Source organism: Schistocerca gregaria, chromosome 3 (genome assembly GCF_023897955.1).
Source record: "Schistocerca gregaria isolate iqSchGreg1 chromosome 3, iqSchGreg1.2, whole genome shotgun sequence".
NCBI classification, from domain to species: domain Eukaryota; kingdom Metazoa; phylum Arthropoda; class Insecta; order Orthoptera; family Acrididae; genus Schistocerca; species Schistocerca gregaria.
Genome location: NC_064922.1, coordinates 373,253,206 through 373,260,702, shown reverse-complemented (window position 1 = coordinate 373,260,702; position 7,497 = coordinate 373,253,206). Strand labels below are relative to the sequence as shown.

General features: G+C 41.7%; 1 protein-coding gene across 1 annotated transcript in view; it reads left to right on the top strand.

Annotated features, from left to right (window-relative positions):
- The first annotated feature begins 552 nt into the window (after window positions 1-552).
- The window catches only part of LOC126354602 (uncharacterized), a 48,540-nt gene continuing 41,595 nt past the window's right edge, over window positions 553-7,497 (top strand). Inside the window, exon 1 of the mRNA XM_050004353.1 lies at window positions 553-1,020. The gene's annotated coding sequence lies outside the window, so the exon portion shown is untranslated. The remainder of the gene's footprint in view (window positions 1,021-7,497) is intronic.

The following is a 7,497-nucleotide window of genomic DNA, read 5'->3' as shown; positions in this document are numbered from 1 at the left end:
TTTGAACTAACAAACTCTCGAGAACACTGACGAGTATCAGCCATTTTAATGCCCTGTGCGCACAAATACAAACACTAGACTGAGCAAACAGCTGTTTCGCGCCAGATTTGCGGCGGTCTTCTGTCCACACGTTCCAACTTGTCTGCGCAGACGTTGTTTGAACGCACAGATTTGAGAGGTTTCGCTCAAACCTCCAACTCCAACTTCCAGGTTTGCACACATCTCAGGTTAGTGCAAATCTTCTGTCCACACGCAACGATCTGTCTGCGCAGATGTGATGTGCGCAGACAGATCGTTGTGTGTGGACGGGCCGTCTTTACTCGGAGAACCAATGTGTTTGGTCATCATATACTCAGGTCAGCTTTGGAGTCTACTGTTCACAAACGACTGGCGCAGAGGACAGCCCTACCCTGTCACAACCTCTCGAAAGTTCACAAAAGTCGAATTGTTGATATACAGTTTCTATCGTTTTCGATGTAGCGTGTATACGTCATAATGACGTCACATAGTATCCAAGTCCGGTGAACGTAGCATCCTCCGCGTGTGGCTGGTTTGTCGCCAAGCTGGAGGGCGGTAGCTGCGGGCGACTTCGGTTGCAGCGGCAGTGTCGCGTATGTCCCCCCACCATTAGCACGCCGAATGGAGACTGCGTGCTGCCGCCGCCGCCTCAGGTAAAGGCCCGCGGCCGTTCTCTGCTTTGTGTGGACACTGTACCTACAGGTAGGGGGGCAGCGTTCCCCCACCCACAGCCTCTGCCGCTCGCGTGCACAGGAATCCAGTCGACGTGGTTCTACCTGCGAGAGAGGGCTAGACGCTCTCGTTCCAAGCGAACAGTGGGATGTGCCTGTGCGCGGGTGTTTTTCGAGTGCGCGAGTGTATCAGGAGAGCGTAAACGTATGCCGGATGCCAGGGCAACGAACTCGGGCCAGAGCGGACAACTGCTGCCAGGCCTCTAAATCAGAACAGTTAATCGGCGACCTGCTTTCCACATAGACCAGACGCTCCTACAGGAACACCCAGGTACGTGTACCGTTGCTTCCTTGCGCGGTTCGTTCATGGAAGTGTACACCAACTGTCACGCAAAGTTACTACTGTTTGACGTGGAATGGCCACAGCCGCCGGGACTTCAACGCACGGACAGGAGACGACGCATTGAGTCATCGTGCGTCACTCATTTGCGTAGGCAGCGTCCTTTCGCTGTTTGCACTATGAATGTTCCGTCGTTCTCTCTTTTTATTGCTCACTGGAACGCCTACACTTCGAGCAATACTTGTACGTGTACCAACCATCATAGCAAAAATTACTTGTGGACGTCTGTTACGTGCGGTGGAAGACTGACTAGCAAATAAAAGCGCAATGCAACCTTTTGAGAATGGATTAAAAAGTTTTTAATAAAATATATCCAGGCAACTGATGATAAAACCTCGTTGACGAAACGCGTTGTACGAATTTCGCCGGACGAACGATTCAGTGGTTGGAAGGATTTTACATTCGCTTGACACATTTAGGAACTGGGCGAAGTTTCCCATTTCGTAAGTCACTCGGAGATGAGAGACTTACGAGACTCATGTGCGTTCAAATTCTAGGCACGGGCTGAACTCTTCAGGCTAGGAAGAATTCTGATAATAGAGTATCCTCAAACATCAAAACTGGTGGCTAAGTTCCTTAAGACTCCAAATTCATAAGTAGCCCTACACTCCTGTGAAACGACACGGATAAAATCGCGACATACATTTTCCGACAGCTCAGTTTTGTGCCTATGGTTGTGGACAATAGTATTATACTTTGCGACAAACAGCTGCGAAAATAAACAAATCTCGCAAATGTGCCACTTTTTTTTACTTGCAATTACCGCTCGAATCAACTGCATTATGGTTTCCTCCGTTTCTTGACGTGCATATTTCCAATGACATGCCAGATTACTCGGGGATACCAAGAGTTACTAAAAAAAGAACAAAAAACGTCAACGTGCAATAGAATAAAAGTGTAAGTATGCCTTGTCTTTAGAAGCAATGTCAGCATGAACATCACCTTGCCTTATTAATCATGACACTTTTTCTCTATCGTTAAACCTTTATCTTTCTGTTACACCTTCCTTCTCGCTCTCAAATTTATGGCTACCAGCAATGGAATGCAGATGGTGGCGACATAAACAGTTATCATGACATTTCGTGAGCCAACGATGACAAGCAGCTGGCCTTGTTTGGGAAGCATTCAGGAAGCCGTAGAAGTCACGTGGTACCAGAAGTTGGTTTACATGAGCTGACGATTAACCATTTAACATATTTCATCGGTACATAACGTTTTCAAGAAAACGGGAGGCTATCACATGTGAAACAAGCCGCTGTCCGGTTCATGGTAATATTTGTCAAAACATCCGAAATAGAACAATATGTTAACGGCTCAGACCAAATATCAAGAGATACGCGTTCTACCGTTTTAGAGTAAAAAAGTTGATTCAGAGAAGACCAACGTCTTTCAGTTAGCTCAACACCATGTAGAATTTGCTGAAATTCAGCAGATTCGCATTGAACGACGTAAACTAATGAAGTATTCTTGTAAGAATCCTGAAAGGAGAGGGGATCTTTGCTTAATAGAAAAAGTAATGCCAGGTCTCTTCAATGAGCGCTTTACTGAACTGCTCACTGAAATCGGTAGCCACAAATTGAATGTATAAATATGGAATTATTTGGGACCGTATACAAATAAAAGACAAGATGATACAAACGTAAGGAATGTTAATAAGAGCTGAATAATTAGGGGAAGGCTCTTAATTAAAGGCAAGCGGACATTTAATGTCCAGATACGACTTTTTGTCCTAGTAATATGTCTCACAAACTTTGGAACACTGTTTGACATCCATTGAACGTTTTGTCACTGGTCCGATTTTTATTCAGACGTAAACTGGGGAACATGTATTCCTGACCCTGGTGGTCAAATGATGTACCCTATGATAAGCAGATTCGAACTAATGGTTGTAGAAGGAAGATGACATAGCAAGTATTTCTGCACTATGTGAATCATTCTGCTGTTTGAAAGCAATTGAGAAGCCACGGAGAGGATTTCTGACAACTGTGGCATCTCACTAATAACTGGAGCACTAAAATTATCACCCAGGCCGTAGGAGACTACTTCAGTTTGCACACCGCTGTTGAAAAGCAGGCCTTAGTTTCCCAGTGCCATCGTGCATATAATAAAAATTGGCAGGTAGAACTTAAGCTACAACAAAAAGGTTACTGTTATTCCTTCTCCATGAGGAATGATTGAATCCGCTACATCTTATGACATATATACTGAAGAACCAAAATATCATTACCACCTGGTTAACACCACGTTCGTTTACCTGTGAAATGCAATACAGCATCGATTCTGCGTGACGTAGGTACGACAAGTGCTGGGTATGTTTACAGGACTACATGAAGCACCAAATGCCTACACACAGGTGACGCAATTCCCGAAATTATGTGCCGGTGGTTTTTGGGCGCGCAGCTGGCGACTGATGCCCTCCCAGATGTGAATCATCGGATTTAAATGAAGCAAATTTGATGGGCGAGACAGCAACGTGAGTTCACTACATGTTTTTCGAAACACTGTAGCAAGATTTTGGCCTTGTAACAAGGACAGTTATCCTGCTGAAAGATGCCATCGCCAACAGTGAACAGACAAAGTATGGAAGGATGTGCATAGTCTGTAAAATGTTCGTGTAGTCCACAGCTGTCATGTTGCTTCGATTACTACCACAAGCTCCATGAAAGCCCAGGAGAATGTTGCTCATAGCATGTTACAGCTCCCTGCGACCTGCATCCGTAGCGCGATGTATATTTCGAATTCACTCCCAAATGATTGTAATCGAATGGATAACTACAATGGCTATTTTGCTGCAATAAATCGTTTATATTTCGACCAGACAGCCTGTATCTGGACATGACTATCTCCCAAAGCAACAACAAATGTAATTCGTCCAAATAGGCAACACATTTCCATTGATCCATGGATCAATTTCAGTGATCCCATGTCCACTGCAGTCATAACTGACAGTGTCACTGGGTCAACTTGGGAACACATAGAGTCGTCTGATATGGAGCCCCATATTCAACAGTGTACATTTAACAATGTGGACTGTAACACTTGTCCCTTCGCCAGCAACTGTACTTAGCTGTCAGGTTTGCTTTACAGAATGTGCAAATCTCTGACCGCACTCTGTGATCAGGCAGGAATGTTCAACACTTTGTTGCTACTACAACTATTTTCTATAGATGCCACAGCAGTAGCAAGCAAACAGCTGACCAGCTTTGTTGTTTCCGAGTGCTGGACAGTAACAATCTGCTGTTTCTCATAGCAGCTTATGTCACTGCATTTCCTTATCTGCAGCCTGTATCATTACTAGAATGATTGCCCATTCATCTCTGCTTTGCTTATATACTTTTATTACCATGTCATGTGCACATGTGCATTCAGTCTCACAGTGGTGAGTGATTACATTGTTTTAGCTCACAAATGTGAAACATGTCACAAAGTAACAAGGACCTTGCCAGCTGTATTTATGAGAGGGGTCCAATTAGTGTTTCTCCTGTCTCATTCCTACTACTAAGCCTATATTCTCCTGCAACCCTTTTTCTACTCCATCCTCTGTAACCACATTCCAATCCTCTGACACTATTAGATTTTTGTCTCCCTTTATGTACCGAATTACCCATTCAGTATTCTCATATACTGTTTTCATCTCTTCATATTTTGATTGTGACCTCGCCATCTATGCCTGAATTATTGTCAGTGTTAGTTTGGTGTTTACTCTAATGCGAACAACCCTATCACTGAACTGTTTGCAGTATCTCACACTCTGTCCTACTCCCCTATTCATAAAAATCCTACCCCAATATACTATTTTCTACTGCTGTTGATATTACCCAATACCCATCTGACCAGAAATCCTTGTCTTCTTTCCATTTCACGTCACTGACATTCACTATAAATGAATTGAGCCTTAGCATTTCCATTTTCAGATTTTCTAGCTTTCCTACCATGTTCAAACATGCGGCATTCCATGCCCTGACTCATAGAATGTTATCCTTTTGTTGTTATTCAGAGTAACCTCCCCCTTGTCAGCCTCTCCTGGAGATCTCAATAGAGGACTAGTCCAAAATCTTTTGCCAATGGAGAGATCATCATGACACTTTTTCAGCTACAGTCCACATATCCTGTGGATACACATTATGTGTTTTTAATGCAGTCCTTGCGTCCTCAAGCCATTGCCCATTGCTGATTCTTCCACCTTTTATGGGCAGTTTCCCAACCCAAGGAAAAGAGAGTGCCCTGCACCTCTGTCCACTCCTCTGCCCTGTTTGACAAGGCCATTAGCAGTATAAAGGTGACTTCTTATGCCAGGTGTCTTTGAATAGCGCAAAGAACGCCAGTGAGCTCAATGCCCCAATCTGACAGATAGATCACCATCAACAGAGTCTCACAACCTCACCTCATGAGACTCTGCAGAGGACACTGCCGCAGAGATTGGTGACCAGAAACTTCATGTCACCACCTCCCCTTCTCTTGCTGACCAAATACTGTGTGTGAAAATTTTATACCACAAGGATTCGAACTGGCATATCTTCAGTTACAAAAGTCAGTTTGAGCTTTATTATACAAGAAACAAACAAAAAGTGAGGTAAATGAAGTGGAGTTTGTAGATGACAGCTTTGGGAGAAATGATAACTCATTGAAATTATTGATCACCAGTTTCAGTTATTACTTCCTAATAGTAGAAGAAAATATTGAATATCATAGTAAACAATGGAATCTGGACGCATTAGATTTACTCCAGCAATGGACTTCCTACAGCCCCAAGGAATGGTAGAACTATCTTTGACCTTTGTAATCAGTCAATTACTAAGTGCAAATTTCTTTATAAACTTAAATATGCAGTAGTAAGTTTGTATATCAAAACTGAAATAACTGAAATATGACAACACCTATAATTAAGGATCCATTTAATTCCTTGACTTTTTTTTAAGTTTGAGAAATGGATCAAAAGCAAACTTGATTAATATTCTCAATCTGGCTTCTGTCTCCACAAAAAATATATGATAATACAAATGAAGCCCCAACATCTAGACCTAAAAAATAACCCTCTTGATGTAATCTGTGTCCTTGTAAAGGCCATTCATTGTGTACCACGATGTTTTACCTGGGCAACTAAAATTTTATGGTATTCGTGCCATCTGTTTTGAATTAATGCAGTCTTACTTTCATATTATAGCAGAGGGACACATTGATGACAAATATGTAATTTTTAGAGCACATTGGAAGCAAAAACTATAAATCCATTAAGGAAGTCCAGAAAAATATGTGAGAAAACGGGTAGAGACGACAGTGTGCATATGACATGTTTGCTGTGAAGTCTCATATGAGATGTGAAGGAGGCTCTGTAGGTAGCTATTGAGAGCACAATGTGTCAATTGCGAATTGAACATAGTGTTGGCATGAATGACACCTGTCATCTGGATTTTTACAAACCGGATGCTATGCTTATGAAGTGAAAGCAAGGTTTGCAATTTGCAGCATTTATCACAGAGTTGGTTGCACTACTCTGGTTTTGAACCAGATAGAGGGCTTAAATCTGAGACTCAAGTGGTTCTGCAGTGATCCTGGATACAGGTTTTTTTTTAAATTTCAGTATCAAATGAAAAATTGTGCAGCCGCTCTTAACAGGATAATTGAGCACTATAGAAACAAAGTGACTCCTCAAGTGGTAAAGAACAGTTTATGTATACATATGGTTTTCTTATGTTACAGAATCTCCTCTATATGTCTAATGATCAATTATGTGACACACTCAGAGAGAAGTAGATTAGCCACATTAAGTGCAGGGTTTTGCCCTTTCAGGTTAGAAAGGGAAAAAGCTAAAATGGTATTACTTAACTATAAGAGCAACAATGACATGGTCCCAGAATTAGTCTCCTATATTAACTGTAATAAGAAGCATAATGACATCATGCCACTGGAAACAGAACACTGCCTGCACATTGAAATGAAGAGCAGCAAAATTATAATTTCTGTCTGGAATATACCTCACAAATGTAGACTGGATGACAGTGTTGGCAGATTATTACTACTCTAAAAACTTGTGATCACCTTGTGAGACTATTACAGATTGTGAATATAAAATAATCTGAACCATACACTCCTACTATTGAAATGGTAAGGATTTGGGGATCCAGCACTGGTAAGCGACCGAGCCCACACTCAGTAGAAAATGTTTACAACTTATTTCACTCCAACAGATTACATAAAGCACACACTGGTAATCTGAGCTTCCTTAATTATTAACTAATTGCCTGTAAGATAATTATTGACCTGTTTTAATGTGCCAAAAAATAAATAAGATTATATCAAAATAAAAATAGTTTAAAAGTGCCAGTAAGTCAAACAAACAATTAGACATTGTGAGAATCAAAATAGTCCTAAAGGTGCTGATAAGTAAAACAGACAGTATAAACATCA